Source organism: Bos indicus, chromosome 13 (assembly GCF_029378745.1).
Source record: "Bos indicus isolate NIAB-ARS_2022 breed Sahiwal x Tharparkar chromosome 13, NIAB-ARS_B.indTharparkar_mat_pri_1.0, whole genome shotgun sequence".
In the NCBI taxonomy this organism is placed as follows: Eukaryota; Metazoa; Chordata; class Mammalia; order Artiodactyla; family Bovidae; genus Bos; species Bos indicus.
In genome coordinates, this window is record NC_091772.1 from 48,651,599 (window position 1) to 48,678,672 (window position 27,074).

Genomic DNA, 27,074 nt, shown 5'->3' on the forward strand with positions numbered 1-27,074 from the left:
TGACAAATACATTCAAGGGACTAGATTTGATAGAGTGCCCAAAGAACTGTGGACAGAGGTTTGTGACACTGTAGAGGAGACAGGGATCAAGACCATCCCCAAGAAAAAGAAATGCAAAAAAGAAAAATGGTTGTCTGAGGAGGCCTTACCAATAGCTGTGAAAGAAGAGAAGTTAAAGGCAAAGGAGAAAAGGAAAGACATATCCATCTGAATGCAGAGTTCCAAAGAATACCAAGGAGAGATAAGAAAGCCTTCCTAAGTGATCAATGCAAAGAAATAAAGGAAAACAATATAATGGGAAAGACTAGAGATCTCTTCAAGAAAATTAGAGAAACCAAGGAAACATTTCATAAAAAGATGGGCACAATAAAGGACAGAAATGGCATGGATGTAACAGAAGCAGAAGATATTAAGAAGAGGTGACAAGAATACACAGAAGAACTATACAAAAAAGATCTTCATGACTCAGATAATCATGTTGGTGTGATCACTCACCTAGAGCCAGACATCCTGGAGTGTGAAATCAAGTGGGCCTCAGGAAGCATCACGAGCAAAGCTAGTTTATGTGATGAAAACCAGTTGAGCTATTTCAAATCCTAAAAGATGATGCTGTGAAAGTGCTGCACTCTTTATGCCAGCACATTTGGAAAACTCAGCAGTGACCACATGACTGGAAGAGGTCAATTTTCATTCCAATCCCAAAGAAAGGCAATACCAAAGAATGCTCAAACTACCGCACAATTGCACTTATTTCACACGCTAGCAAAGTAAAGCTCAAAATTCTCTAAGCCAATCTTCAACAGTACATGAACCGTGAACTCCCAGATGTTCAAGTTGGATTTAGAAAAGACAGAGGAACCAGAGATCAAATTACCAACATCTGTTGGATCATAGAAAAAGCAAGCGATTTCCAGAAAAACATCTACTTTTGTTTTATTGACTATGCCAAAGCCTTTGACTGTGTGGATTACAACAAACTGTGGAAAATTCTTAGAGAAACAGGAACACCAGACCACCTGACCTGCCTCCTGGAAATCTGTATGCAAGTCAGGAAGCAACAGGTTGAACTTGACATGGAACAACAGACTGGTTCCAAATCAGGAAAGGAGTATGTCAAGGCTGTATATTGTCACCCTGCTTGTTTAACTTGTATGCAGATACATCATGAGAAAAGCTGGTCATGATGTAGCACAAACTGGAATCAAGATTGCCAGGAGAAATATCAATAACCTCGGATATGCAGATGCCACCACCCTGATGCCACCACCCTTATGGCAGAAAGAGAAGAAGAACTAAATAGCCTCTTGATGAAAGTGAAACAAGAGAGTGAAAAAGTTGGCTTAAAATAATGACCCAGAGGGATGGGATGCGGAGGGAGGTGAGAGGGGAGTTCAGGATGGGAAACACGTGTACACTCATGGCAGATTCAAGTCAATGTATGGCAAAACCAACACAATATTGTAAAGTAAAATAAAAATAAATAAGTAAAATAATAAAAATAAAATTAAATTAAAAACAAAAACAAAACCCTCAAACATTCAGAAAACTAAGATCATGGCATCTGGTCCCATTACCTCATGGCAAATAGATGGGGAAACAATGGAAAAAGTGGCAGACTTTATTTATTTATTTACTTATATTTGGCTCCAAAATCACTGCAGATGGTGACTGCAGCCATGAAATTAAAAGACACTTACTCCTTGGAAGGAAAGTTATGGCCAACCTAGACAGAATATTAAAAAGCAGAGACATTACTTTGCCAACAAAAGTCCATCTAATCAAAGCTATTGTTTTCCGAGTAGTCATGTATGGATGTGAGAATTGGACTGTAAAGAAAGCTGAATACCGAAGAATTGATGTTTCTGAACTGTGGTGTTGGAGAAGACTCTTGAGAGTCTCTTGGACTACAAGGAGATCCAATCAGTCCACCCTAAAGGAAATCAGTCCTGAGTATTCATTGGAAGGACTGATGCTGAAATTATAACTCTAATACTTGGGCCACCTGCTGCGAAGAACTGGCTCATTTGAAAAGACCCTGATGCTGGGAAAGATCGGAGGTGGGAGGAGAAAGGGACAACAGAGGATGAAATGGTTGGATGGCATCACTGATTCAATGGACATGAGTTTTAATAAACTCTGGGAGTTGGTGATGGACAGGGAGGCCTGGCATTCTTCAGTCCATTGGGTCAGAAAGAGTTGGACATGACTGAGCAAATGAACTGAACTGAATTGCACTTTGATGAAACTTACACAAGTTCCTGTTTTCATTAATCAAAATAAATCTGAAAAGGATTTTTCAGTTTACAAAAAAAAGATAAAAAATGAAATACAGCGCATATAGTGTATTTTGCAGTGAAAGATACAAAATGCAATATAGCGCATATAGTGTATTTTGCAGTGGAGCTATTGTCCAGGCAGCACACATCCAGAGCAGCCAGTGGGGCCCTACAAAGCTGCTTCCCCTGTACTCAAAGCCTCAGATCCAGCCACCAGCACTGTGCACTGTGTCTGTGAGAACCTGTAGCTTCCCTGATTTATTTTATGTGGCTATTAGCAAGATGTGTCCTGAGGTAATCAAAGGAGCCTTATGCCACTTCATCTTCCAAGAACACAATACTTGGATAGTATTAGAGACCTGTGTCTGTGTTCTTCGGTTCTTCTGGTGAACACAGACTGTGTTACTTCAGATTGTCTTGCAGTTTGGTGAGGCAAAGGCCTTAGTTCTGGATCACAGGTGTAAATGAGTAATGTTTGTGATTTTTAAGCCTTGCCCATGAAAGCAGCAATCTCACGTGACTTGTGGATTAATTACCACCACTGGCTTCTCTCAGCTTGGTGTTCCCATGACCGCTTTTGTGAACAAAACATTAAATTTTACTATATTAAGTTTATTACAAAGTTATTACTCACCTTGACCAATACCCTGGGTTGTAGAGAATAAAAGGTTGAATTTTGCTAGGTAATAACAGACTGTTTTACAAAGAGATTCTTTAAGTTCACACTCAGCCAGCAGTTCATTAGATTTTTCTTTTGGGTCATACTCTTCAGTTTAGTGCAGTTCAGTTGCTCAGTCATGTCCGACTTTTGCAATCTCATGAACCGCAGCACACCAGGACTCCCTGTCCACCACCAACTCCCGGAGTCCACCCAAACCCATGGCCATTGAGTCAGTGATGTCATCCAACCATCTCATCCTCTGGCATCCCCTTCTACTCCTGCCCTCAATCTTTCCCAGCATCAGGGTCTTTTCCAATGTTGACACCAAAATCAGATTGATTATATTATTTGTAGCCAAAGATGGAGAAGCTCTATATAGTCAGGAAAAGCAAGACTGGGAGCGAACTGTGGCTCAGATCATGGACTCCTTATTGCCAAATTCAGACTGAAATTAAAGTGGAGAAAACCACTAGGTCATTCAAAGTGAAAGTGAAAGTGAAGTCGCTCAGTAGTGAGACTCTTTGCGACCACATGGACTGTAGTCTACCAGGCTCCTCCATCCATGGGATTTTCATGCAAGAGAACTGGAGTGGGTTGCCATTTACCTAAATCAAATACTCTTTTCAGTACTTGGCATTTTCCAAGTTTAAAAATGTTGCCAAGTTTAAAATTTAAAAATTTACCAAGTTTAAAAATTTTAAAATGAGTTTTAAATGGTATCTGAGTTTTCTTTTAGCTTTTATTTTTCTAATTACTGATAAGATTGATCAACTTTCTATATATTTATAGGATTTGTATTTCTTCTCCTACCTAAGGCATATTTGAATCACTTGTCTATTTTTTTATAGTTGCCCTATCTTGTAATCATTTGTAGAAATTCTCTAAATATTATGAAAACCAATCCTGTGTCAATTTTTAATATACATTTATTTGTTTTAATTGGAGGCTAATTACTTTACAATATTGTATTGGTTTTGCCATATATTGACATGCATCCGTCACAGGTGTACACGTGTTCCCCATCCTGAACCCCCCTCCCTCTTCCCTCCCCATACCTTCCCTCTGGGTCATCCCAGTGCACCAGCTACAAGCATCCTGTATCATGCATTGAACCTGGACTGGCGATTCGTTTTATATATGATATTATACATGTTTCAATGCCGTTCTCCCAAACCATCCCACCCTCTCCCTCTCCCACAGAATCCAAAAGACTGTTCTATACATCAGTGTCTCTTTTGCTGTCTCGTATACAGGGTTGTCGTTACCATCTTTCTAAATTCCATATATATGCATCAATATGCCAGCAAATATGGAAAACTCAGCGGTGGCCACAGGACTGGAAAAGGTCAGTTTTCATTCCAATCCCAAAGAAAGGCAATGCCAAAGAATGCTCAAACTACCGCACAATTGTACTCATCTCACACGCTAGTAAAGTAATGCTCAAAATTCTCCAAGCCAGGCTTCAGCAATATGTGAACCGTGAACTTCCAGATGTTCAAGCTGGTTTTAGAAAAGGCAGAGGAACCAGAGATCAAATTGCCAACATCTGCTGGGTCATGGAAAAAACAAGAGAGTTCCAGAAAAACATCTATTTCTGCTTTATTGACTATGCCAAAGCCTTTGACTGTGTGGATCACAATAAACTGTGGAAAATTCTGAAAGAGATGGGAATACCGGACCACCTGATCTGCCTCTTGAGAAATTTGTATGCAGGTCAGGAAGCAACAGTTAGAACTGGACATGGAACAACAGACTGGTTCCAAATAGGAAAAGGAGTACGTCAAGGCTGTATATTGTCACCCTGTTTATTTAACTTATATGCAGAGTGCATCATGAGAAATGCTGGACTGGAAGAAACACAAGCTGGAATCAAGATTTCTGGGAGAAATATCAGTAACCTCTGATATGCAGATGACACCACCCTTATGGCAGAAAGTGAAGAGGAACTCAAAAGCGTCTTGATGAAAGTGAAAGTGGAGAGTGAAAAAGTTGGCTTAAAGCTCAACATTCAGAAAACGAAGATCATGGCATCCGGTCCCATCACTTCATGGGAAATAGATGGGGAAAGAGTGGAAACAGTGTCAGACTTTATTTTTACTGGGCTCCAAAATCACTGCAGATGGTGACTGCAGCCATGAGATTAGAAGACGCTTACTCCTTGGAAGGAAAGTTATGACCTACCTAGATAGCATATTCAAAAGCAGAGACATTACTTTGCCAACAAACGTTCGTCTAGTCAAGGCTATGGTGTTTCCTGTGGTCATGTATGGATGTGAGTTGGACTGTGAAGAAGGCTGAGCGCCAAAGAACTGATGCTTTTGAATTGTGGTGTTGGAGAAGACTGTTGAGAGTCCCTTGGACTGCAAGGAGATCCAACCAGTCCATTCTGAAGGAGATCAGCCCTGGGATTTCTTTGGAAGCAATGATGCTAAAGCTGAAACTCCAATACTTTGGCCACCTCATGCGAAGAATTGACTCATTGGAAAAGACTCTGATGCTGGGAGGGATTGGGGGCAAGAGGAAAAGGGGACGACAGAGGATGAGATGGCTGGATGGCATCACTGACTCTATGGACGTGAATTTGAGTGAACTCCAGGAGTTGGTGATGGACAGGGAGGCCTGGTGTGCTGAGATTCATGTGGTTGCAAAGAGTCGGACATGACTGAGCAACTGAACTGAACTGAACTGTTATTGAAAATCTCCTTCTTGTTAATGTAAAAGGGAAGGTAGACATGTATTCTCATTTCCAGGTGGATCCAATCCTTTGTATATCTTTTGTTACTTTTATTAGCATAATCAATTAGGTTTCATATCCATGTCTTGCTCAGGTGTGTAATAATATTATTTCTACTACTTTGTATATTTCTTATTTCATTTATTTTGCTTCTGACTTTACATTCAAATTTTCAGAGGATAACTCCATATTCTTGGATGGGACATTAGAATTGTGCTTGCTTGGCTTTAAGTTTTGTGATTATTAGAAAGCACCTGGGCATAGAGAAGATTCCAGGGTCTACTGGAATTTGCTTGTTTTACAATTTAGTTAAGCCACTCAAATTCTCTAAGATATACCTATTATATAGTTTTTATAAATTAGTACATATATTTTCTATAAATGACATAGATTTTGAATTTAAACAGTCCTGAATTTGAGTCATGCTTGTGCCGTTTTTGAAATGTGTGTGATCTTGAGCAAGTTGTTCATTTACTTTTAGCCTCAATTCTCTCATATTTGAAATGGGATAAATAATATATTTTTTAAAGAGCTGACAAAAGAATCAAGTGAAGCAGCTGATTAGACACCTAGGAGAGTATCTAGAACATAATAGAATCTAAGTAAATTGTACCTGATATTGTTATTACTATTGCTGTAATTATTTTCATTTATTTATTCATTCATCAATCAAATATATGTTTATTGAAAACCTATTATGTGTCAGCCATTATACATGAGAAACATTAATGACCCTAAGAGACAAATTGTATACTCTCATGGGATTTGTGTACAAGTATATTTATTGCTATGGAATGGGATTGTGGATGATAAGATAATTTTCAAGCTTTTCTGTCAGTAACAAACCATTTAAAACCTGTATTCCCAGATGAGATGCATTGTTGCAGATTGGCTGGGTGGTTCTTCTGATCTCAGCTAGGTTTTCCCACACATTGGGAGATTTGCAGGTTGTGTGTGATCTAGGAAGGCCTCAACAATGATGACAACTCAGATTTTCTCTCTCTGTCTCACTCTCCATCTTAGCACCAGAATATTCTAATAGCAATGGCAGAAGAGTAGGAACAATTGTGGACAATTTTAAAGCTTTTGCACCATGTCTTCCAACATCCCTTTGGCCACATCAAGACACTTTACCACCCCAGCATCAGAGTGGGAGGGCACTGCAAGTTTATAAAGGGCATGAATATAAGGATGGGTAAAAAAGTGGGACCATTAATGAAACAAATCTGCTCCACCTGTAAAACATAATTTGATGTACTGATTATTTGTAGGTGTGGACACATACATAAGAAGTTCTTTCCCAAGCCTATTAGATGAAGTCATAAGGAAGTAGTATGTGACATTTATTTCTACATGAATGGCTATTTTGCTGTAAGCCTACTTTTGAAAACAAAATTTAAGGTAATGTTATTCAGTTTTGTTCAATTCCACACAGCATGGCTATCTTGGGTACAACATCTATTGACTTAAAGAATATTACTTAATTCAAAGGGCTTAGAAAACTTGACAACAGGTAGAGCTTAGAGGCTACTGCAAAGATTTGAAGTTGCAAGAACAAAATATGGAAGATCAAAGGGCATAGGTTAGCTCAAGTAACAGTAGTAGGAGCAAGGTGTGCACTGTTTCTGTATGTCAGGGCCAAGTGATAGGTCAGGAAGTTCAAGATGGCAAGATAATCTAATAGGTGACCTGGTTGCCAGAAGCTTGTGACATCACCTTGATAATGAAACATGTCTCAGACTCGGATAAACCTTGGCTGGAAAGAGGGACCATATGAAGACTGCTGAGATTAGATCCGAACAACATCTTTTAGCGTTGGGGTGGGGGGTGGGGAGGTACGGGTGTGATTCCTTTGTTTTTTTCACTCATACCTATAACTCTCAACTCACTTCTTTAATGGATGTTATGTGCACACATTATCTTCTTATTTATCTGCCAGTGATCCACACATAATCTACTGCTCACATTCCTAAAGTTTTATTGATGGTGTTGACTCTCCCTAGCATTTATCTCCAGAATGGAAGTTTTAATGGTGCACCTCTGCACAACTGTGCTCTGGTGATTTTTCATTCAACTTTTTGATTATTAGCCAGGAACAATATTGTTTCACGTCTATACTCCTGTTCTCTTGATGGCCAATGTATTGAAATAAGAAACTACTTATCTGTTTATCCTCAATATTCAGAATTAGAATGTTAAAACAAACATTTTGCCCACAAAGTGTTGCAGTTAGCTCATTTCCTCTGCTTTCCCACCCTCAAGAATGAAAAGTTCTTTATGTTCATGGAGATGTTCTCTGTTGAACAGACAGTGGCCAAACCAAGATGGAAATTGCAAATGAGAAGACTCATTGCATTGTATCCGTGCGGGGGGGGAGGTCTGCCATCGCACAGAAGAGGGACTGGTTTGAGTCACTTGGAATTTCCATAGCTAAGCTGATGATAAGTGTGGGGTTACCTTTACATAATGGATCATACAAGGCTGGGTTGTAGTGAACAGACTTGAGGCAGAAGTATGTTATTGGGGGAATAGCTCCAGATCAGAAACCAAACTTTTAGGGTGAAAATGCTAATGTGATTACACACTTAGCATTTATGGGCTGAATTGTATCTCTCCAACCCCCAAATTCATGTGTTGGAGTCCTAACCCCCAGTTCCTCAGAATATGACCTTATTTGGAAATAAAGTCGCTGAAGATATAGTTAGTTAAGATGAGGTTATACTGGATTAGGATAGGCCCCTAATACAACATGACTGATATTCTTACATTAAAAAGGAAATTTGGCAGCAGATGTTAGGGAGCATGCCATATGAGTATTGAAGTTTTGCTACCACAAACCAAGAAACATCTGGGGCTTCCAGAATTTGGAAGGATCCTTTCCCTACAGGTTTCAGAAGGAACATAGCCTTGCTGATACGTGAATCTGGGACTTCTGGCCTCCAGAGCTATGAGACAACACATTTTTGTTGTTCAGGCCATTCAGTTTGTGGTACTTTGTTATGGTAGCTCTAGGAAACTACCACATCACCAACTGCTTCTGACATTTGGTAATACCTGCTGTAGCATACCCAAACACAGAAATGCTTGTCACTTGTTGGACAAAAACTGTGGCTGGTGGATCCATGATTCCTTTTGGAAATTCATTCTAGTCAGAAGAGCTGTTCTCTGCTGTTTGGAGATGCCCTAGGCACACAAAAGGGAATACTGTTCATGCTTTGCCCAATCTTCTATACTAGCGTATGAGTGACATGCTCAGTTTCTCAGTCATGTCCAACTCTTTGCAACCCCATGGACTGTAGCCTGCCAGGCTCCTCTGTCCATGGGATTTTCTCTGCAAAAATACTGGAGTGGGTTGGCATTTCCTCCTCCAAGAGATCTTCCAGACCCAGGGATAAAATCCATATCTCTGGCATCTCCTGCACTGGCAGGCAGATTCTTTACCACTGAGCCACTTGGGCTGCCAGTCTTCTTTACTTAGAGCCTATTTCCCAGTTGTAGGTGTGTTCTTGGCTTTTCTAGAGGATTGCCCTAAGCCATCCAGGACTCCCTTTATCAGGAAAACTACACCACCCACTATCCCCTTTAGCTTATATCCATAACAGGGCCTATCTCTGGGATGTCCTTTGTGGTGTAGGGCTCCCCAGGGGGTCAGGATGAGGCTGGACCCCATCTGAGCTCATAGCATTGCTCAGCTCTGCAACCATCCTGCTCTTCTCACTCAACTTCTGAGAGTACAGCCTCTCTAAATCCATGACATGGCTCTGCTCCTGGTGAACTTGACTTTAGACCTCAGGTCCCACCGTTCTCCTTCCTGGAGAAATTGGAAAGAGAAGGGCCAAGCCATTTCCTACAGAAGCTTAAGGGGAAGGAAGACATGGTGCAGAGCAGGGCCCAGTTGAATGAGGCCAGGTGCTAAGGTGTGGTGCCCTCAGTCTTTGAGGTGGTGGAGTTAACGTGTGCACCAACCTTTCATCTGCTGCTCTTTATAATGTCATCAGTCAGTAAGCTTGACTATCTCTATGGTCATTATGGGTATATTGACCTTGTTCTCAGAGACAGCTTCTCATTGATTCCATTTTAAACTTTCCAAATGAGGGCCAGGTGTGTGAGAAGACTTGTGAAAGATGCCCTTTCCCAATTAATGAGTGATGGGAGTGGTCTAACCAGGTTTGCTCCTCAGAAGTGTCCTAGCCTGCCCTATTCTTTTGGCTTTGGCATCACCAGCAAGACCCATTTGGCTTGACAACGGAGCTCTTGGTGACCTCCTTACCTTAGGTGAACCCTCTGGTGACTCAGATACACTGAACACAGAGGTTAAAAGAGAGATGAACCATTTGGGATTTGACAAATGCAATAAGAGGTTCTAAAGACAGAAGATAAAAGAACAGAGAAATTCAAGGAAAATAGTCTGGGCAAGAAAAATTTGGAAGATATATTTTTGGGGCATATTTTCTTTCCAGAGATTCTTTTTTATCTATTGTTTTGCCTATCCACTGTTAAATGGGACTAAATGAAAACTCATAAATTTAACTTTAATTTTAAAATAAGTAATATGAGATTATAGCTCAAAATTTTGAGTTCAAATTATTAACACAGTGAACAGTTAGCCTCATTCTTACCTTGTTCCCAGTTGCTTTGTTCCTCTTCTTAGACGGAAACTTTCTTATAGTTTCATAAGTATCCTTTCAGTGATAAGGCATTTCATGCATTTGTAAATGCGTGTGGTGTGTGTCTGTGAGTGCTCATTCCCACCCACATGATAGCATCTTTTACATTCTGTACTGCATGTGCATGTTGCTTTTGTGCTGAACATTACACCTTGGAGTTTATTCTATTTTAGAAGATGAGCCCTCCCTATTGTTTTTACAGTTGAATATTTTTCTACAGTATTGATATATTTAAATTGTTCTCAATTTTTGGCTTCAGTTAATATCCTTGTTGTTACTTTGTTTCACACATGTGTGAGTATACCAGTGAACTGCAGGCTTAGAGTTACAATTGCTCCATCAAAAAGTATGTGTACTTTAACTGTGACATATGATGCTAGACTGACTTTCGTGACAGTGGTACCAATTTATAGTCCCATTGGCACTGTAAGTACATGCTCATTTATCTATACCAAGGATAAACGAGGTGTGGCTTCTTGTTTTTGGAAATAAAGTTTTGCTTGAACCCAACCATGCACATTGTCTATAGTTGCTTTTAAACTGCAGAGTTGAGTGGATGCAACAGAGTACATATTGGCATGTTTCAAGGTGAAAATAGTCAATATCTGGTTTTTACAGAAAAAAAATTGCCAATCCCTACTTCGTATTCTGTGACACAGAAAGAAATCAAACTTTCCGATCCCTGCTAATCTGATGTCAGAAAAAGATGTTCATTACAGATTTATATTCCTCCCTTGATGAGTAAGGTTGGAAGGTTTTTTATCTTTTTTGTTTTTTGAAAGAAAACAAAATTTTGTTATTCTTCACATTTATCCTATATTGCATCATATTACACCACATTATAATTTGTTGAAGTAAGGGTTGAATAGGAAAACCAAACAAACAAGTAGAAAAAATTATGTAATTCAATGTTTTCCATGATCAGAAGATGAGAAAAAGCAAACCACAGGTAAGATAGAATATATTCTGAGATGTCTTTTCAATCTTCCTCCATTTTTAATAATATTGGAAAGTAATTGTTGACAGTTTGGCCCTTGACTTCTAACAATCTCTGAAAATAGTGATTCTAAAACTCTTTTGACGAACCATTGGTTATTTTCTGTTATTTCATGATTACAATGTCTATTTTTTCTCCTTGCTTGGATAACAAGAAATCATGATATACTTCTTAAAAATTACCCTTAACTCACATGTTAAATTGTGAGTTAACATTTACCTTTCTTTTAAATTTTATTTTAGTATAATTGTTTTACAGTGTGGTGTTAGTTTCTGCTGTACAATAAAGTGAAACAGCTATAATACCTCAAATAGTGTGTGCTCAGTCATGTGTTACTCTTTGTGAACTCAAGGACAGTAGCCCACCAGGCTTCTCTGTCCATTGGATTTTCCAGGCAAGAATACTGTAGTGGGTTGCCATTTCCTTCTCTAGGAGATCTTCCCCACCCAGGGATTGAACCTATGTCTCTTGCATCTCCTGCATTGGCAGGCAGATTCTTTACCACTGAGCTACCTGGGAAACCCCAAATCAGCTATGTATTTATATATATATCCCCTATTTTTAAATTTCCTTCCCATTTAGATCACCACAGAGTATTTAGTAGAGTTCCCTGTGCTATACAGTAGGTTCTCATTAGTTATCTATTTTATGACCCCAATCTCCCAAATTTATACCACCCCCAACCCCCTCTCCTCTCTTGGTATACATAGGTTTGTTCTCTATGTCTGTGTCTCTATTTCTGCTTTGATAATAAGTTCATCTATACCATTTTCCTAGATTCCACATATATGCATTAATATATGATATTCATTGTCTTTTCTGCAAAACTTGTATTTTTGGCTTGTTTCTTGAGGAAATTGGCTCTTCTTCAGAGACATGAGTAGCAAATATATTCCCCTGTTTGTTGTTCTTCTTTGGATTTTGATATGCTGTCCATTTTTGGCATGTAAAAATGTTTGATTTTTTATATAACTGTATATACCACATTTTTATTTACCAATTTTGGATTTTCTATCATATTTATAAAAATCTTACCCACTGTTCTTTTATTCTTTGCCTTTTAATGTTCATGCATTTGATACATTTAGATTTCTTTTTGGTAAGATATGAGATATACCCTTATTGCTTTTTGTCCCCAAGAAAGGTAGTTGTCTGAAATCCATTTACTGAAGAATTCATCTTGGGGAAACTTATTCAAAACACCATCTTTATACTTTTTCCCCCCTCTATTCTTGAATGTTTTGTTTTATTTAATTGATCCTCATATTTTAATGATTATAGCTTTACAATATGTTTTATTTTCTGAAAAAGGTTAGTTTCTCTCCTCATTTTTCATTTTTAGAATAAATTTTTCTGGGCTCTTTTTGCTTTAAATTTTTTCCCACGTAATCATTAGAATTAGCTTGTACAGTTTTAAATAGGCTTTCATGCTTTCTCTCTCAAACCTGTACTGTGAGAATAATTGTAAACCTAAATTAGTCTGTTGGAGGATGAGAACAAAGTGACTCATCCTAGCTGAGACTATCCCAGACCAGCCAGCCCCCAGCTGGCTGAGCAGCTGAGCAGCACAGGAGTGATTTTATCAGATAATAACTAAGCCTGTCCTGTGTCAGTAGAATTGTCCATACATCATATAGATTTGTAAACAAAAGTGAATATTTATTGTTGCATACCACTGAGTTTTCTTGGTAGTTGTTTTACAGTATTGTGGCAATAATAACTGATAAAAGAGGAGATGAGACCACATAGGGAGACAGTACATACAGAAACAAAAAGAAGTCCTAAAGTGGAATCCTGGCACACACCAATATTTGGAGGCAAAAGGGAGGAACTTAAGATGAAGCCTTACCTTCATTTATTCTTTTAATTTTAAGCAATAATACCTATAAACCATGTCCAAAGAGGTAACAAACAATATTTAAAATATATGGACAATGGGCTGTACAAATAACTCTGGAGAGTGACAAATAAAATTCTTTCATCCATTTATTCATAAATGTTTAATAAGTGTTCCTTCATGCTAAGCATGGTTAAAATTTCAAAGATGAAAATTATATAGTACAAGTCAGTAAAGAGATCAGAGACCAGTGAGACAATCACACATACAGACCACTACATGGTGTAAAAAGTATCTTAACAGATGTTTTAAACAAGGTCCATTTAATCTTTAACTCTGGGGAAGTCTGAAGAGGTTTATTTCCAGTTTCCAAGAATTGAATTCAAATCAAGCCACATTGAATTTGGACAAAAAGCAGACAGTTTCTTTCTAATAAACTCATCATTGAAAAGACCCATTTGCTCTACATTTCTTAGCCTTCTGTGCAGTTTGGTGTGATCATGTGATTGAATTCTAGGTGCATGAATTCCTCCTGCATGTGACCTTCTTGGGTTCATTTGCCTTCTACCTGTTTGGTGCAGAGGAGCCCATGACCTGGCAAATCACATATTGAAGAAGATAGAGCAACACAATAGATGGAGCTTGGGTCCCTGATTGACTAGAACTCACCATGTCTTGGAATTATACTACTTGCCAACCAGGGACAGCTATATACACCTAACCTGAGAAAGGAATAAACTTCTATCATGTTTCAGGTATTATATATGCTGGCAGTTGTTACAGCAGCTAATGATATCCTAGCCAAATATTGGCAGATAGAAATAGTACTAAAGTCTAATGTGTTTACTGAACTGGTGGAGCAAGCTTTTATTATAGGTTATTAAAACAAATATTAAATATTTGTTCCACCCCAAATTCAAATCCAGTAATAACAACCCAAGGTATTTAAATAAACTACAACATATAGATGATAGATGCAGAGATGTTCTATAGTAGAGGCGTTGTTCTGGGTGAACTTAGTTTGAGAAGTCTCCTTAGAAATGTTAACCACGACAGCATAATGCTGGAAGGAAGATAAAGTTATGGAAAGGAAGGAAAAGGGCATTTGCTGTTCATGACTGATATTTTGTCTTAGGGTCTACTTTCAGGTGAAGCCAAACAAAGTAACTATGAGAAAGAATTTCTGGAAATCCTTTATACCTCTGGAAAAAATGAATGCATTTATCAAACTTTGTTTTTGGAATATTTTGTTTATTTTATTTTGATGGAATCACAGACTAGATCTGATACCTAAGGCCAAATCCATTGCTACCTTGGAAGTCCAAGATCTTACAACATTATACCTAATTGTAAGCTAAGCATTAAAAATAGTCTATTTAACATACCAACACATATATTATTTATGCCAATTTTGAGCAAAGTTTGTTGAACATCTTCTGGATTAAGAATACTGTGTTTGGTCTTGGGATTTGCTTTTGTTCATTGAGCCTTGGCTCTATATTCCATTAACTGTGCTCTTTGAGAGCTGGACATATGCTTTGCAATAAATCATTTTATGTCTCTAGAAAATATATACTCTTTTATAGTCAACCCTTTTCATACTGTTCATGGGGTTCTCGAGGCAAGAATGCTGAAGTGGTTTGCCATCGTCTTCTCCAGTGGACCATGTCTTCTCCACCATAATCTGTCTCTTTTGGGTGGCCCTGTATGGCATGGCTCATAGTTTCACTGAGTTAGACAAGGTTGTGGTCCACATGATCAATTGAATAATTCTCTGTGATTGTGGTTTTCATTCTGTCTGCCCTATGAAGGATAAGGATAAGAGGCTTATGGAAGTTTCCTGATAGGAGAGACTGACTGTAGGGGAAACTGGGTCTTGTTCTGATGGGTGGGGCCATGCTCAGTAAAACTTTAATACAATTTTCTGTTGATGGGTGGGGCTGTGTTCCCTCCCTGTTGTCTGACCTGATCAAACTATAGTGGAGGTAATGAAGATAATGGCAATCTCCTTCAAAAAGTCCCCTGCACACATTGCCCCACTCAGTGCCCCTGACCGTGCAGCAGAACACCACTGACTCATGCCTTTGCTGGAGACTCCTGGACACTCAAAGGCAATTGTGGGTCAGTCTCTTGTGGGGTGACTGTATGTTTTTCCTGAGTTCTGGTGTGCACAAGGTTTTGATTGTGCCTTCCAAGAGTATGAAAAGGCAAAAAGATATCACACTGAAAGATGAAATCTCCAGGTCGGTGGGTACCCAATATGCTACTGGAGAAGAGTGGAGAAATAGGAATGAAATGAAATCATTCTGGGAAGTATGAAGAGATGCAACCACAGCGAAAACAATGCCGAGGTGTGGATGTGACTGGAGATAGAAGTAAAGTCCAATGCTGTAAGAACAATATTGAATAGGAACCTGGAATGTTATATACATGAAGCAAGGTAAATTGGAAGTGGTCAAACAGGAGATGGCAAGAGTGAACATTGATATTTTATGAGTTAGTGAACTAAAATGGACTGGAATGGGCGAATTTAATTCAGATGACCAGTATATCTACTACTGTGGGCAAGAATCCCTTAGAAGAAATGGAGTAGCCCTCATAGTCAACAAGAGACCAAATGCAGTACTTGGGTGCAGTCTCAAAAATGACAGAATGATCTCTGTCCATTTCTAAGGCAAACCATTCAATACCACAGTAATCCAAGTCTATGCCCCAACCAGGAATGCTGAAGAAGCTGAGTATGAATGGGTCTATGAAGACCTACAAGACCTTTTAGAAGTGACACCCAAAAAGGATGTCCTTTTCATCATAGGGGATTGGAATGAAAAAGTTGAAAGTCAAGAGATTCCTGGAGTAACAGGCAAATTTGGCCTTGGAATACAAAATTAAGCAAGGAAAAGGCTAACAGAGTTTTGCCAAGAGAACACACTGGTCATAGGAAACACCCTCCTCCAACAACACAAGAGAAGACTCTATACATGGACATCACTAGATGGTCAATACCGAAATCAGATTGATTATATTCTCTGCAGCCAAAGATGGAGAAGCTTTATACAGTCAGCAAAAATGAGACTGGGAGCTGACTGTGGCTCAGATTATGAACTCCTTATTAAAAAATTCAGACTTAAATTGAAAAAAGTATGACCTAAATCAAATCTGTTATGATTATACAGTGGAAGTGACAAATAGAATTAAGGGATTAGATCTGATAGAGTGCCTGAAGAACTATGGATGGAGGTTCATGACATTGTACAGGAGGAAGTGATCAGGACCGTCCTCGAGAAAAAGAAATGCAAAAAGGCAAAATGATTGTCTTAGGAACCTTACAAATAGCTGAGAAAAGAAGAGAAGTAAAAGGCAAAGGAGAAAAGGAAAGATATACCCATTTGAATTAAGAGTTCCAAAGAATAGCAAGGAGAGATAAGAAAGCCTTCCTCAGTGATCAATGCAAAGAAATAGAGGAAAAAAATAGAATGGGAAGGACTAGAGATCTCTTCAAGAATATTAGAGATATCAAGGGACCATTTCATGCAAAGATAGGCAAAATAAAGAACAGAAATGATATGGACCTAACAGAAGCAGAAGATATTAAGAAGAGGTGGCAAGAATACTCAGAACTATACAAAAAAGGTCTTCATGATCCAGATAATGACAATGGTGTGATCACTCACCTAGAGCCAGACATCCTGGAATGCAAAGTCAAGTGGGCATCAGGAAGCATCACTACTAACAAAGCTAGTGGAGGTGATGGAATTCCAGTTGAGCTATTTCAAATCCCAAAATATTATGCTGTAAAATTGCTGCACTCAACATGCCTGCAAATTTGGAAAACTCAGGAGTGGCTACAGGACTGGAAAAGGTCAGCTTTCATTCCAACACCAAAGAAAGGCAATTGCAAAGAATGCTCAAACTACCACACAATTGAACTCATCTCACATGCTAGGGAAGTAACGTTCAAAATTCTCCAAACCAGGCTTCAACAGTATGTGAACCACGAACTTCCATATGTTCAGATTGGATTTAGAAAAGGCGGAAGAATCAGAGATCAAATTGCCAACATCTCTCTGATCATTGAAAAAGCAAGAGAGTTCCAGAAAAGCATCTATTTCTGCTTTATTGACTACACCATAATCTTTGACTGTATGGATCACAACAAAATGTGGAAAATTCTCGAAGAGATGGGAATACCAGACCACTTACCTGCCTCCTGAGAAACCTGTATGCAGGTTAAGAAGTGACAGTTAGAACCTGACATGGAAAAACAGACTGCTTCCAAACTGGGAAAGGAGGCAATATATTGTCACCCCGCTTATTTAACTTATATGCAGAGTACATCATGCAAAATGCTGGGCTGGATGAAGCACAAGCTGGAATCAAGATTGCTGGGAGAAATACCAATAACCTCAGATATGCAGATGACACCACCCTTAAGGTAGAAAGTGAAGAGGAACTAAAGAGCCTCTTGATGAAAGTGTAAGAGGAGAGTGAAAAAGCTGGCTAAAAACTCATCATTCAAGAAACTAAGATCATGGCATCCAGTCCCATCACTTCATGATAAATAGATGGGGCAACAATGGAATCAGTGACAGACTTTATTTTCTCGGGCTCCAAAATTACTGCAGATGGTGACTGCAGCCATGAAATTAAAAGACGATTGCTTCTTGGAAGAAAAGCTATGACCAACCTAGCTGCTGCTGCTAAGTTGCTTCAGTCGTGTCCGACTCTGTGCGACCCTATAGATGGCAGCCCATCAGGCTCCCCCGTCCCTGGGATTCTCCAGGCAAGAACACTGGAGTGGGTTGCCATTTCCTTCTCCAATGCAGGAAAGTGAAAAGTGAAAGTGCAGTTGCTCAGTCGTGTCTGACTCTGAGTGACCCCATGGACTGCAGCCTACCAGGCTCTTCCATCCATGGGTTTTCCAGGCAATAGTACTGGAGTGGGGTGCCATCGCCTTCTCCAATGGCCAACCTAGACAACACATTAAAAAGCAGAGACATTACTTTGGTGACAAAGGTCCATCTAGTCAAAGCTATGGTTTTTCCAGGAGTCGTGTATGGATGTGAGTGTTGGACCATAAATATGGATGAGTGCCAAAGAAATGTTACTTTTGGACTGCTGTTGGAGAAGACTCTAGAGAGTCCCTTGTAATGCAAGATCAAACCAGTCAATCCTAATGGAAATCAATCCTGAATATTCACTGGAAGGACTGATGCTGAAGCTGAAGCTCCCAATACTTTGGCCACCTGGTATGAAGAACTGACTCATTGGAGAAGACCCTGATGCTGGGAAATATTGAAGGCAGGAGGAGAAGGGTATGACAGAGGATAAGATGGCTGGATGGCATCACTGACTCCATGGACATGAGTTTGAGTAAGCTCCGGGAGTTGGACATGGACAGGGAAGCCTGGTGTGCTGCATTCCACGGGGTTGCAAAGAGTTGGAAACAAACGAGTGACTAAACTGAACTGTTTCTCTTAAGCGTGAATCAAACTATCTTGAGCATGTTAGGAGTTAACATTTTACAGTTAATGAAAATGCATTATAAAAGGGTTCATGATAAGTACTGAAAAATTAAGTCTCTTTGGTGAGGTGCATGATTTATCCACATTTTTCTCTATAACAAATATGCTGAAATAAAGAGAGCCATAGGACTCACAGTGAGAGCCTAGCTTTCTCTTATTACTGACAACTCACTAAAAATCTTTAGAGCTTGCAAGTGATGCAAAGATGGCAGTCAGTCAGTCAGTTCTGTCACTCAGTCATGTCTGACTCTTTATGACCCCATGGATTGCAGCAAGCCAGGCTTCCCTGTGCATCACCAATTCCTGGAGTTTGCTCAGACTCATGTCCATTGAGTCTGTGATGTCATCCAACCATCTAATCCTCTGTCATCCCCTTCTCTTCCTACCTTCAATCTTTCCCAGTATCAGGGTCTTTTCCAATGACTGAGTTATTCGCATCAGGTTGCCAAAATATTGGAGCTTCAGCATCAGTCCTTCCAATGAATATTCAGGACTGATATACTTTAGGATTGACTGGTTTGATCTCTTTGCTGTCCAAGGACTTTCAAGAGTCTTATCCAACATCACAGTTCAAAAGCATTGATTCTTTGATGATCAGCTTTCTTTATGGTCCAACTCTCACACCCATACATGACTACTGGAAAAACCATAGCTTTGACTAGATAGACCTTTGTCAGCAAAGTAATGTCTCTGCTTTTTAATATGTTGTATAGGTTGGTCATAGCTTTTCTTCTAAGGAGCAAGTGTCTTTTAATTTCTTTTTAATTTTGGAGCCATCCAAAATAAAGTCTGTCACTGTTTCCATTGTTTCTCCATCTATTTGTCATGAAGTGATGGGACAGGATGCCATGATCTTAGTTTTCTGCATGTTGAGTTTCAAGTCAGCTTTTTCACTTTCCTCTTTCACTTTAAAGAGGCTCTTTAGTTCTTCTTCCCTTTCTTCTATAAAGGTGGTATCATCTGCATATGTGAGGTTATTGGTATTTCCCCCAGCAATCTTGATTCCAGCTTGTACTTCATTCAGTCTGGCATTTTATATAATGTACTCTGCATATAAATTAAATAAGCAGGGTGACAATATGCAGCCTTGACATACTCCCTTCCCAACTGGAACCAGTCGGTTGTTCCATATTGGGTTCTAACTATTGCTTTTTGACCTGCATACGGATTTCTCAGGAGGCAGGTAAGTGGTCTGCTATTCCCATGTCCTCAAGAATTTTCCACATTTTGTTGTGATCCACACAGTTAAAGTCTTTAGTGTAGTCAATGAAGCAGATATAGATGTTTTTCTGAAACTCTCTTGGTTTTTTAATGATCCAACCAATGTTGGTAATTTGCTCTCTGATTCCTCTACCTTTTCTAATTCCAGCTTAAACATCTGGAATTTCTCAGTTCACGTACTGTTGAAGCCTGCCTTGGAGAATTTTGAGCATTACTTTGCTAGCATGTGAGACGAGTGCAATTGTGCGGTAGTTTGAACATTCTTTGGCATTGCTTTTCTTTGGGGTTGGAATGAAAACTGACCTTTTCTGATCCTCTGGCCACTCCTGAGCTTTCCAAATTTGCTGACCTATTGAGTGCATCACTTTCACAGCATCATCTTTTAGTGTTTGAAATAGCTCAACTGGAATTCCATCACCTCCACTAGTTTTGTTCATAGTGATGCTTCCTAAAGAGTACTTGACTTCACCCTCCAGGATGTCTGGATGTAGGTGAGCGATCACACCATCATTGTTATCTGGGCCATTAAAATCTTTTTTTTTTTTTTTTTTGTATAGCTCTTCTGTGTATTCTTGCCATCTCTTTTGATATCTTCTGCTTCTATTAAGTCCATACTGTTTCTGTCCTTTATTGTGCCCATCTTTGCATGAAATGTTCCCTTGGTATTTCTAATTTTCTTGACGAGATCTCTAGTCTTTCCCATTCAATTGGTTTCCTCTATTTCTTTTCATTGATCACTGAGGAAAGCTTTCTTATCTCTCCTTGCTATTCTTTGGGACTCTGCACTCAGATGAATATATCTTTCCTTTTCCCCTTTGCCTTTCATTTCTCTTCTTTTTCAGCTATTTGTAAGGCCTCCTCAGACAAACGTTTTTCATTTTTGCATTTTTCTTCTTGTTATGGCTTCAATCACCAGCTCCTGAACAGTGTTACGAACCTCCACCCATAGTTCTTCAGGTACTCTTTCAGATCTAACCCCTTGAAGGTGGCTTTCCCTTATTTCTTCAATTTAAGTCTGAATTTTGCAGTTTTTCATGATCTGAGCCACAGTCAGCTCCTGTTTATGTTTTTGCTGACTGTGTAGAGCCTCTCTAAAAATGGCAGAGGTCTCTGCTATTCTCAATTACATTTTTCTTCTCAGTAAATTCCACAGGAGCCATTGTCTCCTCTTCTGGCTTTCACTGTCTTAGGTTGCCACCTTGACCTGCTTTTTTAAAAAATAACTCATGTGTTGCATTCTTTCCTCTCTAAAAAAGAATAGCACTTTCATGTTATGTTTTGTTACACTTGTTTCTAACCAAGCCCATTTTAAAGATGAATGAAAGAAGCACAGAGAGTTTTGTGGCTTGCTCAGTACCACAGAGCTAGTGAGAGGCAGAGCTGTCTTTGGACTCAAGTAGTCTGGCCCCAGAGCCTGTGGTCTCCAGCATGATACTATATCCATTGCTGATGTTTTCTATAATCCCCGGGCCCAGAAGTCCTATCTCAGTGAGCTTACTCCCCTCCAGAGAGCATGTGCACTGCTCATGTGGCCTCAAGAAGGGTAAAAAGTCTTAATCTCACCAACAAGATGGATCATTCCATTTCTCTTGGTAGAGGAGTGGGAGGAGGGGGTATAGGAAGATAGCCGGTTTCTCATTGTCTCCCCCAAACCTGAAGTTCCTATTTTATTAATCAACATCAAAATGCAAAGATGGGAGACTTCCTGCCATCCAACCTGAAGACAATAGATATGTTCTTGTGTGATCGAGCTCTCTTTTGACTTGGCTTTTTTTTTTAACCTCAGTTTTATTTATTTATTTATTTACTTTACAATATTGTATTGGTTTTGCCATACACTGACATGAATCTGCCATGGGTGTACATGTGTTCCCCATCCTGAACCCTGCTCCCACCTCCCTCCCTATCCCATCCCTCTGGGTCATCCCAGTGCACTGGTCCCGAGCACCCTGTATCATGTGACTTGGCCTTGGACTGTGTTCACTTTTTGTGGATGCACTCAGTTTAGGTGGGTGCAGTCATCACTGCTCTGTGGTTGACATTGTTTTTTGGAGTTTGAATGAAAATACCCTTAAAACGATAATACTTGGAGTGCTGACCAACCACCCCAAATGTTTTCCTATAGGGTGTATTCATGTTGAAATATGGGTTTAGGCAAGGGATGCTGAACTTTTTTCCTCTTCCCTTCAGCATTTTGAAAATTTCAGGTATGATATATGTAGTATTTGGCCTCCAGAATTCTCATATTTAGATTCAGATGACATTTGTTGACCTCTCACTATGCAGTAAGCTCTGTGCCATGTGTTTTATGCTTGCATTCTCATTTAGTCTTAAAAAAAACCTTGGTGATAGGATATTGTTGTTTCCACTTTATCTATGAGCAAATAGACCAAAAGAGGTTCAGTGACTTGCCCAAAGTCAAACAGCCTGAGGCGGAGGAGGAGAATGAAAACCAAGTCTTCTCCATGTTTTCTTGCTTTTCCACATGACCTGTGAAGGAGGTAACTAATATAACTACTAGAGGCTAGTAGTAGTTAGTCATACCTCATTCAAGGTTTTCCAACTTCCCTTTTTAGATTTTTACAAAGAAAAGCAATGCTCCTTTTTTGTTGGAGAAGGAAATGGCAACCCACTCCAGTACTTTTGCCTGGTGAATCCCATGAATGGAGGAGCCTGGTGGGCTACAGTCCACGGGGTCACAAAGAGTCAGACACAACTGAATGACTTCACTGAAGCCATGATGGAGTTAGTAGTGAAGTACTGAATGAATTTTTAGGGGGAATGCTCAAGGTTTAAGATTTTCCCAAGAAGAACCTCCTAAATCTCCTGTGAGATTTATCAACTAACCAACATCATGGGATCCTCATGACTCTTCGGGGATTATTAAGTGACAAGACCCAGCTTCCAACTCCTTTGTCCACTCAGGCATTTATACTGGTTCTCCTTGACTATTGAATCAAATATAATCTCTTCCACCTTGAGTTGAAGATCCTTTAGTTCTATTTCTAGTCACCACACAGTGGTTGCCTTCCATTCAGAACAGCTGCAATTGCTGCTTCCTCTACACACTCATGTGGTTTCCTTCATCCCCTTGGCTTCCTTCATCCAAACTCCCAATGTCCCTCTCTTGGTCTGTATCCTCTTCACCCTTCCAGCTCCAACAGAAGTCCTATTTGCTCTGGGAAACTTCACTCAGAGATGCTACTTTCTCTGGCACTTGCTTTTCCAATAATGACCTTGAAACTTGAGACCTCTGAGGAGTTCATCCCAGAAACTGTGAAAAGGAAGCACAGGGAGTCCTTGCTCTTCACTCCAGCTACCACTAGAGCAGTTCTTTTTTCTGTTTGATATATAGGGATTCTCTTCAAAAGAGTGTCACATTCTCCATTTTGATAGTACTTAAGGCCAGAGGGCCTCTGATGGCTTAGGCAGTAAAGAATATGCCTGTAATGCAGGAGACGCGGGTTTGATCCCTGGGTCAGGAAGGTCCCCTGGAGAAGGAAATGGCACCCCACTCCAGTATTCTTGCCTGAAAAGCCCCATGGACAGAGGAGCCTGATGGGCTACGTCCATAGGGTCACAAAGAGTTGGATACGACCGAGTGACTAAGATCTCTCAACTGAAGGCCAGAGGGCAGGGCTTGTTAACGTCTGATTTTTAGATTGGAGTGCTGGCTCAGGTCAGTAAACACCCTACAGGTGATCAATCTATAAAAACCAGAATGCTAATTTATTAAGTTAGCTTGGGAAATATGGCACTAACTGGACTAGGATGCCATAGTCAGTCTGGTTAGGGTACTCCCTTGAAAGCATGCTAGCTACCTGGGAAACTACCTGAGCTTTGGAGACCGTGGAAACAGAACCAAAAGTCATCTCATTCAGCTGTGTTTCAGAGACAAGGTAAATTTACACACTCTAAACCAGTGGTTCATTCTTGTGTGTGTGTGTGTGTGTGTGTGTGTGTGTGTGAGTGTGTGTGTGTGTGTGTGTGTGTAGGAATTTGCATTTCTAACAAGTCCCCAGATGGCATTGCTGCTTCACTGGAGTCACCCTTTTAGAACCGCTGTTTGCAATTATTGTAGAAAATAACAGTGTTAGTGTATTCAAAGCCAGTGTCAACCCCCTTCCTCTGGGCCTTCTTCATGGATCCTGAAGGCTTTGTATTTTGTTTTTTTTTTTTTTCCCTCATGTGACTTAAGACTTCCTTATGGCTCAGACGGTAAACCATCTGTCTACAATGTGGGAGACCTGGGTTCGATTCCTGGGTCTGGAGGATTCCCTGGAGAAGGAAATGGCAACCCACGCCAGTACTCTTGCCTAGAAAATCCCATGGACAGAGGAGCCTGGTGTCCATGGGGTCACAAAGAGTCGGACACGACTGAGTGACTTCACTTTCTTTCTTTCTACTTGCAATTCCATGGCCTTTCCCCAAACCTCCATATGAGTCAATATAATTGATTAGTTTCTCTTGACAAAGTTACAACATCTTAGATCTTTATCCTTAAAATTACTTCCAGCCCATCTATCTTCCTAAGAGTTTGGGGTGTTCTCAAACCCTTCTGTTATTCATTTTTAGATCATATCTTGTTCTCTGTCACTCTTTCACTAGAATTGCACAAAGCTGGAGGGTTAAATCACACATCATGTGCAGATTCTACTAGCTCTTCTGGGAAGCCATATTTCTTTCGGAGGAGAGAACTCCACATTGTTTTCCTTCACATTTTCTTTGATTTTGCTTTCCTACCATGCCCAGTAAATATGAACAACAGTGCCCTTCTTCTGGCCTATTTTTGTCATGAGGTTATAAAATGAAATACACTTGGTTGTAATTTACTACCAATAGAGATTGCCTGCCTAAAAGTTCAACAGGAGAATGAGTCATAGTGTTATGGACATATGAAAATAAGCTGTGGCCCACGTCCTGGGAGTAATTGGACCTGAGCTGATGAGGACCAAGTGGCTGGTGTATACGGCCCAAGTTCAGTCATTGGTGCTTCTTGCTTTCTTCCCTATCAAGTTTTGGGCTTCCTGAGGACCTGGCTCAGATCCCTAGGGAATCCAGGAAGGCTTGAACTGTGGTATCCATTATGGGAGTGTTGGATATGGGAGACTGGAGTAGGTATAGCTGGTAGCTATACTTGAAAATGAGATCATATACTTAAAACATTACAGAAGGTTTTAGTTTTCAGTAATAGTTTTGAAAGTCTTTTTCAAACACAAGGTAAAATGTTTATCATATAGTTACACTGGCATGTGACTTTGGATGACATTATAATGATTTCAGTCTTGGTAGATATGCAAAGGCAAGTAACTAGGACCTCTGGACCCTTTATTTCTCATGGGATGACCTTAGTTTAATAGGTATTGCAATGGTGGATTGGAAAGTGGAGCTTGGTCAGTATCACAGAAGTATTCTAGTTAAGTTGTTCCAGGCACTGAAGTTTATTCCAGTCTGGGGCAATTAGTTGGCTATGGTTATCCCATCACCCACTGCTTCTCTGTGTCACAAGATGTTAAAAGGCTCTTGTTGTTTTGTTAACCATGATCAATGCATCTTGTGCTCTTTTTTCTTCCTTCCTTCTTCTGTTCCTTTCATTTCTCTTTTGCCTGTCATATGGCAGAGAAGACATAGGTAGGTAACAGGTGGGTGCTGGCAAACCTATCAAGTTGGAGTGGTTTGTACTGTGGCATCTTAGCTTGGCTGGAACTGTATTGCCCAGAATTCCCTTCCTTGGATAGTTTTGGGTTAAAATAGACCACAATACATTTTGTGAAAGGTTTAGAGAGTGGGAGTGAAGCAACAGTCATATTCTTTTTATGCTTGGTAAGTCCATGTATGGCACAAAGCAGTGCTACTACTCTTGGATGCCATCATTTTCTGCAGACCCACCTGACAGCTAGTCCCACAGCTCCTGTTGCTCCTGCTGGATCCTCCTTGAGTTACTCTGCCTCCTGGGCTAAGCAAGAGTCTAGTTCCATGGTAAAGAATATCTTCTCCTGCAGGACACTATTGTTGAAGGTGGTAGACTTGAGGAGGTGAAAAAATGACATGAATTTTCATCTGTCCTCAAGGATCCCAGCCCATCCTTGAAAGTTCCAACGGGCCTTGTTTTACCCACTTGATATCCATGTTTCTTTCCTTTCTGACTGCTGACTTTAGGCTTCTGCTCCAAACAGAGAAGGCACAGCTTCTTGTAGACTGTTTAACTGACACCCACCATTGTGGAATGTCAAACTTCTGTAATAAATCCCTTCTTAGCTGTTTCCAGTGGTTCTATTTCTTTGATCAAATCCTGGCTGGTATATACTTTAGTTCATGATTCTTAGGCAGAGGATTGCTTGTTGGAATCAATCCACAGGGAGTTTGGCCAATGGATTTTGAGGTTGTCAAGCATTGGTAGCAGCTGATTTAAGACACTCAAGTATTTGGATCTGAAAAAAGCAGTTAGATCTTAACAGCTGATTCCAGTGAGAGGCACTTTATGCAGATCAACTTTGGGAGTCAGGCTGAGCCACTCCAAAACTTTTAAGTACTGGAGAAATACAACTGCTTCAACATCTTGGGTCTGAAAACTTACAAAAGCCAGATGCTGTCTGCAAAGTTGTTTTGTGTTTTCTTCACATGCCTTTCTCTCCTCCTTTTTTTTTTTTTTGCTTTATTGATGTAAAGGAAGATAGACAGGAAGAGGAAAGAAGGAAACTTTCCCTGTTACCTTTCTATCTCTCCCTCTTCACATCTGTCAACTCATGGTCCCAATTAACAGACAGGTGACCATCAGATGGCATTATTTCAGTGTGAGGAAATTTGACTGCCTTGGAGAAAAGTATGCAACTATTTTTTAAAAAATCATTTGATAAAAATTTTGTTGTTTGGTCACTAAGTCATGTCTGACTCTTTGGGACCCTGTGGACTGTAACACACTTGGTTTCCTTGTTCTTCACTATCTCCCAGAGTTTGCTCAAACTCTGCTATCTAGCCATCTCAACCTTTGCTGCCCCCTTCTCTCTTGCCTTCAGTCTTTCCCAGTATCAGGGTCTTTTCCAATGAATAGGCTCTTTGCATTAGATGGCCAAAGGACTGGAGTTTCAGCTTCAGCATCACTCTTTCCAATAAATATTCAAAACTGATTTCCTTTAGGATTGACTAGTTTCACCCTCTT